This window comes from Trichosurus vulpecula, chromosome 8 (assembly GCF_011100635.1).
Source record: "Trichosurus vulpecula isolate mTriVul1 chromosome 8, mTriVul1.pri, whole genome shotgun sequence".
Classification (NCBI taxonomy): domain Eukaryota; kingdom Metazoa; phylum Chordata; class Mammalia; order Diprotodontia; family Phalangeridae; genus Trichosurus; species Trichosurus vulpecula.
The window spans coordinates 88,455,168-88,466,320 of record NC_050580.1 but is presented as its reverse complement, the minus strand read 5'-3'; positions in this window follow the sequence as shown (position 1 = coordinate 88,466,320).

Sequence of the window (11,153 nt, the reverse complement as noted above, 5' to 3'; positions counted from 1 at the left end):
TGAAATATTTTTATAGCAACGCTAAACATTTGGAGGCTTAGAATTTTTCTGAAATTCATTGAGACGAATTTAGTGTTTTAATACATTTCTTTCCCTGGTCTACTTGTAACCGATATTTCCCATCAGTTTTTCACTGTGTGGCCAATTAGGCCCATAATGAATCAATTACATCCCAGCTAACGTTTTTTTATGGGTGCTGGTGTCAGGACTTTGGAGCTATTGAGTCCTTCAGCACTCTCTGCGGTAAATATCGATTGCCTCCTTGTCATTTCACAAAGCAAAAAACTGAAATCAAAGATACATCAAAATGAAGCTGAAAGATGGTTGGGGGATGCATTGTGGGAAAAGCAACTGAAGATGCAAGAAAGCCTACAAATTGTAGTCCCCAGCACTGTTAACTGGTCTCTGGAAAGGGACTCACTCTGTTCCCTGGTTCTCTCTCTCTCTCTCTCTCTCTCTCTCTCTCTCTCTCTCTCTCTCTCTCTCTCTCTGTCTCTCTCTCTCTCTCTCTCTCTCTCTCTCTCTCTCTCTCTCTCTCTCTCCTCTCTCTCTCTCTCTCTCTCTCTCTCTCTGTGTCTGTCTCTCTCTCTCTCTTTCCCCCTCCCTCCCTCTCCCTTTCCCTCTCCCTCTCCCTCTCTCTCTCCCTCTCCCTTTCCCTCTCATCTCCCTGAAGAAATCAAATATTTCTGTTCCAGACAACAAAATTGACTTTTACTTCTTTTGTGTTTTAAATACTGCAACTGAAAACATCTTTATCTGTGTTATATAAACAAACAAAAGAATAAACAAATAAATAAAGCTGAATCAACAACTTAGGCAGGAAAAAAAAAAGCTTTCAGATGCTGTCAGAATGGATCCTTTGGTAAATCCTCCTCGCAGCATTCCCTTTTCCCTTCCCCCTTCCTTGAAAACACATTTGTAACCATTAGTTTGGTGTCGTAACTGTGATGAAGTGTGGTGCTGCTTTCACTTCGGCGGCTGCATACTAGTAGAACATGGCTGGCCAGGCAGAAGGGAAGTTGAGGCCCCTTTTAGCTTGGAGACCATGAATCATGTCAGGCTGGCTAGTAACCCAAGTTCCTCATGGCCCCTTTCTCCTCATACCTCCTCAACACTGCTTCCAACTTAATTTCAGCCTAAGGGTTACTTTTAAGAAGATTTTTAAGCAGGAAAACATCTCTTCAAAAGAATTGTAGTTACATTAGAAACTAATTAGCAGTGCTTAGGGCTATAGATCCACTGCCATACTTTACACTGAGGGCAATTCATCTCTCAAACACTGAAATGTCATTACATAATAGGTTAAGAACACAAAGTAAGGAATGCTGGGGGGAAATGGAGTAAAATCCTGGGTCTAGAAGTAAGGAGTAAAACAATTGTGACAAAACGTTCCTGACCTCTTCATGCAGCAATTTTTAATAGCACATGGAATTTACATAAAAAATCTTTAAACATCTCATGAATAAAAATAGATCACTGTGGGTTCATTGAATGAAACTAAGGCTAACTGACATTTGTCTTTGAAAAACTTACTTTTGGGACATTTTTTTTTTTATCTTTTGCAAAAGCAGATTGTGATGGCATACTGCCACTCATCTACTCCCAAGAATCCTTCATACCCTGTCCCTGCTTCTGGATGTTGTGAGATCTAGCTTCCATGACTCCTTGATTGAGAGATTCAATATGGCACTCTGTAGTTTGGAATCCAATATGTCTGTGTCCTTGATGGCGTTTCATAAGTAGCATGATGCATGGGAAAGTACAATGTATCAGGAGTTAAGAGATGTGAATTTTAGACTCAGTTCTCTGTTGCTCATTAGATGTATGACTATGAACAAATGACATTCTATTAAATCTGCCTCCTATTGTGAAGTGACTGGGCAGATAGGTAAATTCCATTTCAACTTTTTAATAATCTTTTCATCTTCAAAACTCAAGATAGAAAGTACATATCATGAGTACATATCATAGGTGCAGCTAGATGACCCAGTAGACAGTGTACCTGGTCTGAAGTCAGAGAAGCTAATTTTTCTGAGCTCAAATCTAGCCTCAGACAGTTACTAGCTATGTGATACTGGGCAAATCACTCAACCCTGTTTGCCTCAGTTCCCTTATCTGTTAAAAAAAAGAGCTGGAGAAGGAAATGGCAAAGTAATCCATATCTTTACCAAGAAAAACCCGAATGGGGTCATAAAGAATCAGACACGACTAAAACTACTGAACAACAAGAAAGATATAATGGGTTCATATGTTATTTACCATAAGGGATAGAACCATGGAATATCAAATGTACCTTAGAGATCATGTAGTTCAATCCCTTCCTGTTGTAGAGGTGAAACTGAGGCATATAGTGGGGAAGAGATTGCCCAAAGTCTCTCGTCTAGTGAGTAGCAGAGCCAAATCTAGACCCCCAGCCTTAGGATATCAAATCCAAAGCTCTTTTCACTATACCCATGTGATTGGCTTCCTAAAATGTATCTTCCACTGTTTGGTCTGGGATCATGGTCACTAGAAACTTCATTCATATATATGTATATATGTATATATATAAAATATGTGTATTTTATATATATATGTTTCAAATTTGAATCCTTGCTGAAGATTAATGAGATGAAAATTTTTCTTAAGAGCATAAGAATATAATAAATAGCATAGTAGCTCACACTCATAATCTATCCTATCCAATAATTTGTATCTATGAAAATATGGTAGGCCTTTATCTAAAACAAAACAAAACAAAAAAACTCCACAGATTCTTTCCCGGTACTACAGGGAGAATTTTGCCTCAGTAGACCTATGAACCACTTGGGGTCCATGAAAAGAAGGGGCTATAGTGGGTAATGGTGGAAGGGCATGATAAACGTGTTGCAGTGGGCAGGGCTGAAGGCCCTTATACATTTTGGCAAAAATGTATTCAGAGGCTTACATTGGCTAGATTGGAGTTAAGGCTGGTGTCCGTGGGTCCATTTTCTCCTAAGTATAATGCTGTCAATTCAGGTGGCTACTACCTGGGGGATTTGGGTTTTATTCAAAGAATTGGACTTCCCATTGGAATGGATAACTCAGACCATAGATTGGAGAAGGATCCCAGTCATTTATGCCTTTTTTATATAAATAAGAGTCTTCTATTAAAATAACGAAACATGACAATGAATAGAGAGGCAGCATGGATAGTGATAGCATAGATAGAGAAATAACCTCAGTCACGATGATCTAGGTTTAAGTCCTAGTCCTAAGAGCAAGCACTGGCATGCATTGGTGGGAATTTGCTCACTGACAATTCCCTGTATCAGTCAATAAACACATACTATGTTCTAGGCAGTGTACTCAACACTGGAAATAAATATAAAGAAAAAGAAAGTCGTTTCTCTCAAGGAGCTTATATTCTAATGGGGAAGACAACACATAAAAGAAAGCTAAAAAGGGATGGGGGGAGGGGAGGTGAAAGAAGGTATCCACTAGAGTAGCTTGACGGGAGAGGTCCAGAGGAATGCAGTCTCATAAGAAGAGACATGAGACTTTTATCTGAGAAACTGTCTATAAAAATTTCCTCCAATTTTATTTCTGGTCTTGGCTACGTTTGTTTTATTTGTACAAAACCTTTTTAATTTAATGTAGTCTAAATTATTCATTTTACATCTCACACTGTTCTCTATCTCGTGTTTATTTATAAATTATTTGCCTGTCCATAAGTCTGATAGGTAATATGTTCCATGTTCCTTATGGCAGGTTGGGAATGGCTGAACAAATTGTGGTATATGATTGTGATGGAATACTGTTGTACTAGAAGAAATGATGAGCTCAGGGTAGAGCCAAGACATCAGAGTAAAGGCAGGGACTCATCTGAACTCTCCCCAAACTCTTGCAAATACTTTTAAATAATGACTCTAAACAAATCCTAGGTGTCAGAAGCCACAAAAAGACGGAGTGAAACAATTTTCCAGCCCAAGACAACTTAGAAGGTCATCAGGAAAGATCTATTGCACCAGGGTGAGAGAGGACTGCAGTCCAGTGCAGCCCTTGCCAGTGCAGACTGCCCTAGCAAACCAAGAGCAGGTCTTGGATCAACCGAATCAGTGGCAGCAGTGACCATTTCCAGACTTCTCAGCTCACAGACTGGGGATCGGATAATGGGTAAAAAGGAGATTTACAGGGGTCCCTTTGCTGGCAGGACTCTGTTTCATTGCTTATACTTGGATCTGAGTTGCAGTCCTGGGTCTTAGTCCCAGTGTGAGGAGAAGCAATAGCACAGCAGAGCTTGAGCCTGCAGGGGAGCAGGGACCCTGGTCACAGTTCCAGGGTTGGAAAGAGTGTTTGTGGTCACTCACAAACCAGTACACAGTACAGGAGAGTAGTAAACATATCTCTCCCTAGGTCATACCACCTTGTAAGAGCCCAAAATTTACAGGTCCCCAGAATTACCTCTGAAAACAGCTGCACAAAACCCCAAAGCTTGGTACAGTGTTCCCTCCACTTGGGAAGCAGAGCCCCACCTTAGCATGTGGTTAAAGGCAAAGACATAGTCTGAAAAAATGAGCAAACAACAGAAAAATTCTTACCATAGAAAATTATTATATTGACAAGGAAGATTAAAACACACACTCAGAAGAAAACAATAAAGCCTCCAAAGAAAAATGTGAATTGGTCTCAGGCCATGGAAGAGCTCAAAAAGGATTTTAAAAATCAAGTAAGAGAGGCAGAGGAAAAATTGGGAAGAGAAATGAGAGTAATGCAAGAAAATAATGAAAAAAGAGTTAACAGCTTGGTAAAGGAGGCACAAAAAATTAAAAACAAAACAGAATAGGCTAAATGGTAAAAGAGGCACAAAAATCCAGTGGAGATAAGAATTCCTTGAAAAGCAGAATTGGCCAAATGGAAAATTCACTGAAGAGAAGAACTCTTTAAAAAGTAGAATTGGCCAAAAGGAAAAGGAGGTATAAAAGCTTACTGAAGAAAATAATTATCTAAAAGTTAGAATTGGGCAAATGGAAGCTAATGACTTTATGAGATGTTAAGAAACAGTCAAACAATCAAAATAACGAAAAAAAAATAGAAGAAAATATGAAATATCTCATTGGAAAAACAACTGACCTGGAAAATAGATTTAGGAGAGGTAATTTAAGAATTATTGGACTACCTGAAAATCATGATCAAAAAAAGACCCTAGACATCATCTTTCAAGAAACCATCAAGGAAAACTGCTCTGATATTCTAGAACCAGAGGGTAAAATAGAAATTGAAAGAATTTACTGATCACCTCCTTAAAGAGATCTTCAAATGAAAACTCCCAGAAATATTATAGCCAAATTCCAGACCTCCCAGATCAAGAAGCAAATACTGCAAACAGTCAAAAAGAAACAGTTCAAATTTCATGGACCCACAGTCAGGGTAACCCAAGTTTTAGCAGCTTCTACATTAAAGGATTGGAGGACTTGGAATATGATATTCTGGAGGGCAAAAGAACTAGGATTACAACCAAGAATCATCTACCCAGCAAACATGAGTATAATCTTTTAGGGGGAAAAATGAAAATTCAACAGAATAGAGGACTTTCAAGTATTCCTGATGAAAAGACCAGAGCTGAATAGAAAATTTGACTTTCAAATACAAGATACAGAAGAAGCATAAAAAGGTAAACAGAAAAGAGAAATCATAAGGGATTTGATAAGGTTAAGCTGTTTATATTTCTGCATGGGAAAATATTTATAACTCCCAAAAGGTTTCTCATTATTAGGGTAGTTAGAAAGAGTATACATAGACAGAAAGCAGCAGTGTGAGTTGAATGTAATGGTATGATTATATAAAAAAATAAAATTAAGCGATGAGAAAGAAGAATGCACTGTGAGAAGGGGAAGGGAGAGCTAGAATAAGATAAATTATCTGACATAAAAGAGGCCTGAAAGATATTTTACAGTGGATGGGAAAATGGGGGAAGTGGGGAGGAGAGCACATGAACCTTACTCTCACTGGAATGGGCTCAAAGAGTTAATAATAAGCACCCTTAATTGGGTGTAGAAAGTTATCTTACCATACAGGAAAATAGGAAGGGAAGGGGATAGGAGAAGGGAGGGAGGGAGAACTGATAGAGCGAGGGAAGTATAGGGGAGGTAAAAGTCAGAAGAAAACACTTTTGAGAATGGACAGGATAAAAGGAGAGAGAATAGGATGAACATGGGGAAATAGGATAGAGAGAAACACATAGCTGGTAATCATCACTGTGAATTTTTTTACAGTGAGTTTCTCTGACAAAGACTTCCTTTCTCGAACATAGAAAACAGAGTCAAATTTATAGAAATAGGAGACAGTCTTCAATTGATAAATGGTTAAAGGCTATGAAAGGCAGTTTTCAGACAAAGTAATTAAATAGTAGTAATCAAAGAGTAATCAAATCTACAGTCAGAAAAATGCTCTAAGTCACTATTGATGAGAGGAATGCAAATTAAAACAACTCTGAGCTACTACTTCATACCTGTCAGATTGGCTAATATGACAGAAAAGGAAAATGTCAAATGTTGGAGGGTATGTGGGAAACTTAAAACACTGATGTACTATTGGTGAAGTTTTATAGTGATTCAACCATTCTGGAGAGCAATTTGGAACTATGTTCAAAGGGATATAAAACCATGCATACCCTTTGACCAAGCAATGTCACTACTAGGTCTATATCCCAAAGAGGGAGAAAACCAAAAGGAAAAGGACCTATGTGTACAAAAATATTTATAGCAGCTCTTTTAGTGGTAGCAAAGAATTGGAAATTGAGGGAATATCCATCAATTGGAGAATGGCTGAACAAGTTGTTACATATGATTGCAATAGAATAATATTCTGCTGTAAGAAGTGATGAGCAGTATGCTCTCAGAAAAAAACCTGGAATGACTTACATGAACTGATGGTGAGTGAAATGAGCAGAACAAGTTGAACATTGTATACAGTAACAGCAATGTTGTATGATGATCTACTATGAATAATTTAGTTATTCTCAGCAATACAATGATCCAAGACAATTCTGTAGGACTTATGACAAAAGGCAGTGTCTATCTCCAGACGAAGAACTGGTAGAGCTTGAATGCAGATCAAAGATGCTTTTTTTGCTTTCTTAATTTTTCTTGTTTTTTTATGTGTGTGTTTTCTTTCACAGGATGACTTAAACGGAAATGTGTTTTGCATGATTACAGATGTATAACCCATGTCAAATTGCTTGCCTTCTCAATGCGGGAGGGGAGAGAGGGAGAGAATTTGGAACTCAAAATTTGAAAAAAAAAGAATGTTAAAATTGTTTTACATGTAATTGGGAAAATATAATATTAAATAAGAAAAAAATGATGAACTCGACAATCTTAGAAAAGCACGGATAGACTTGCACAAAATAATGAAGAGCAAAATGAGCAGAAACAAGAAAACCTTGTATATAGTAACAACAATATTGTTTTAAAAACAACTTTGAGCAACCAAGTAATTTTGAATATTTTAAATACTACAAAGTACCTATGAAGTAAGATGTTATATGCATCCTGAGAAAGAACTGATAGATGTGTAGAATGATTTTACATACATACATACACACATACATGCACAGAGACATATTTGTGTCTAACAGTAGGGTGGTGGGGGGAAGGAAAAAAAGGGGAAAAGCTACATGAAAAAAAAAAAGAAAATGAAGAAATGGCTGAACTGAGTGGAACTGAATGGAATGGAAATTCTGGAAAGACCATCCAGTTGGAGGGAGGGGCCCCAGGGGTGAGGGTACTCCTGAAGTATGAATTAGAGGACTGAAGTAATCTTCCAGGATGAAGTGGTCTTGAAAAAGCAAAAAAAAAATTTGAACTGATTTCTAATGTCTAAACCTTAGTTTCTGTCTCATCTCTAGGCCCTGAAGAATGGGCATATGACTTCTAGAAAGGTATGCATTTTAGCCGAATGCCAAATTGTAAAAAACAATTTGAGTGTCTTATACAATTAATTATAATGGAATTTCACCAGCATAGTATAGTTTGCTCTAACTCCTTTGAGACAATGTGGTATAGTACATAGGGCACTGGACTTGCAGTCAAGAATCTGGGTACAAAGCCCACTGAAGTCATTTAGCAGATATCTCTAAGCCTTAGTTTCCTCATCAGTAAAATGAGAGCGTTGGACCTTGATGGCCTCTTCCAGATCTAAATCTGTGATCCTATAATTATTATCTTTCCAAATTATTTCCATTTAATTATCATTAATTAATCTCAATTTAATTATCTCCAGTGAACTGTAAATGATCTTTTCCTCCATTCTTCAAGGGTATATAATTCAACCATTCTGTTTAAGATAAATTTCTTCTCAAGAAGTACTGTGGGGAAAATACTAGCTAAGGAATAGTTTTGGCCAAGGTCCTATAACAACCTCACTAATATGACTTTGAGCAATTTCATTTAGCATGTTTGGACCTCAGTTTCCATATCTATAAGTTAGGCATAATTTTTGATCCATTGTGAAATTATATAATAATATGTGAGAAAAACATAACCTTTGAAAGAAGAATGATATATATAGATTCAAAATACTAGTATTATTTATATTCTAATTATTTTTAAAGCTGACAAATATTATTTAAATTCAGGCTAGGTATGTGCTCTATTAATTAAGCACATTAACAGTATCCTATTATTGGGTAAAAATAACCTGTGGATATGATAAGTGTCTAGAAATATTGCCTTCTGAATTGTCATAAATTGTAACTGATCCCTACCTCACATTAAACGTCCAATTAGCATCGATATTTCCAACAATTTTCATTGTTATCCCATTACTAGCATCCAGTGTGGCAGAATCTGTAGGGAGAATTTGTAAATCTGAGTAAAACCTACCTTAACTGAAATAACTTATACCTTTGATCCCTTCATCACCAGGGACTTGTCTGGCTGTATAGTCTATGATGTTACACATCTGTCAGCTAAATCAGAGACCCAAATACAAAACTGAGTACTTGGAAACATTATGCGGATTTGTGGCACTCCCCGGAGGACTTTGGGTACTTAAACCAATGAATGTATTTCACTGAGACATAAATATAGTATTTTCATCTGTGACAGATATGCCCATAATCTTACTCTAGTGAGGGTTAGGCTATTGAGCCTAGTTTTTCTCAGAGAAACTCACTGACATTTCTGAAGATAAGAAGTGCCTCAGAGCGTAAGGCAATGGGCAATGTGGATGAAAATGAAGCTGGCATCTTAGGCAGTCACAATGTTCTGGGCTGGAAAAAAATGGGTACCATTTTAATGTGAAGCCAATGGCTTCTCACATCCGAGCAAACGCAAGAGGGGGAATAGTTCCTGTATAATACTCAAGTAGATTTCTAGTGAATAGGATGGATGGGAAGGTAGGAAAAAAAGATCATAGGGTCACATATTTAGAGCTGGAAAAGACCTTTAATCCTACACCCTCCTATTATAGAAAACTGAGACTTAGGGAAGGCAATTGACTTGTCCGATATCCCATAGGTTTTTTAAGAGACAGATCTAGGCTTTGAACCCAGGTCCTCTGACTCTAAATTCATTACTCTTTGCATTGCACAGGAGAGAACATCTCAGAAATAACTTCTATTTCTGTAGGTCTCGAACAAAGAAAGGTGCTGGGAACCCTGAGCAGAAGTGGGGTTATGTCTGCACTGGAAAGAAGGGCCAATGCCCCCTTTCATGCATCTATAAACACGTAACTCTTTTATTATTCTTTGACATTCTACCTTCCATTAGTGTATTTGCCAACACTTCTCATCTCCTTTATTAGATTATCAGCTCTGTTAGGGCAGGCACAAGGTATTCTTCTTAGTACTTCCTGCTGAGCCTAGAGCATAGTAGCCACTCCATAAATGTCATTGAAATGATTCATCAGACTACGCCTTGACCAGCTGTATTCCCAACCTGCCCCCAACACTGCCACATTCTCTTAACTGGCATCCTTAGCTCTAGCCTCTTTCCCCTTCAACCAGCCCTGTAAATAGCTGAGAAGGGAACTTGGTTGTAGGAAAGAAACCATGGCAGCCAGTCCAATGATCCATTGATTAGAACATCATATGGTTTAAAAATTTTAAAATACATTTTATTTATTTCTTAAAATGTTTTTAATTACATTAAAATTTTTAACAATAGTTTTTTTAATTTTAAGTTCTAAATTCTCTCCCTCTCTCCCCTTCCTTCCCCACCTCTCAAGAAGATAAGCAATACTGATATAGATTATACGTCTGAAGTCATGCAAAACACATTTCTATATTAGCTATGTTGCAAAAGAAAACACACAAAACAAGAAAAAGAAAGAAAGTGAAAAAAGTACACTTCAAACTACACTCAGAGTTCATTAGTTCTCTCTCTGGAGGTGGATAACATTTTTCATAGTAGGTCCTTTGGAATTGTCTTGTATCCTTATTTTGATCAGATTAGCTAAAGCTTTCACAGTTGATCATTGTTACACTACTGCAGCCTGTGGTTTTAGACCTTAGAGATCTTCTACTACAACCCTATTACTTTACAGATGAGGTGGTGAAGTAATTTTCTCAAGTTCCCATAAGTAATAAGGTTCAGAGCCATAATTTGAACCCATTACCCAATGCCATATCCAGTGGCTGGATGATGGTATTAATAGCTACTCTTTGCTCTCAAGCTGGCATTTCAAATTGGGGAGCACTACTTCATGTTTTAAACCAAATAGGGCGCAGTCACTTCCTTTTGACGTTTTTTTTCATTATATTTGAGACTAGAATAAGCACTATTTTCCCTGGGTTAAGTCTGTGTGAGTTTCAGAGGCTTAGCATTCATCACTCACTGTTTCTGGTCATTTTCTGCTATGGGCAGCACATACCTGGCTCATTGTGGTACCTTCCTTGACATAGAATAATCCTATAATGGAATGATTCATCTTCTAAACCCTGTGACCACTTTTTTTTAGTGACAATCAATGATCTGCTCTCATTTTGAGAACTTTAGGAATCAGGGGTAGTGGAGAGTGTATGATTTGACCTTATACTTCACTAACCCCAAAGAATAGCACCAACCAGCATTTATAGAGTGGTTTCAGGTTTCTAAAACTATTTGCAAATATTATCTCATTTTATCCTCACAACAATTCTTGGAGTAGATGCTAATATTATCATCCTCATTGTACAGATGAGGAAACTGAGT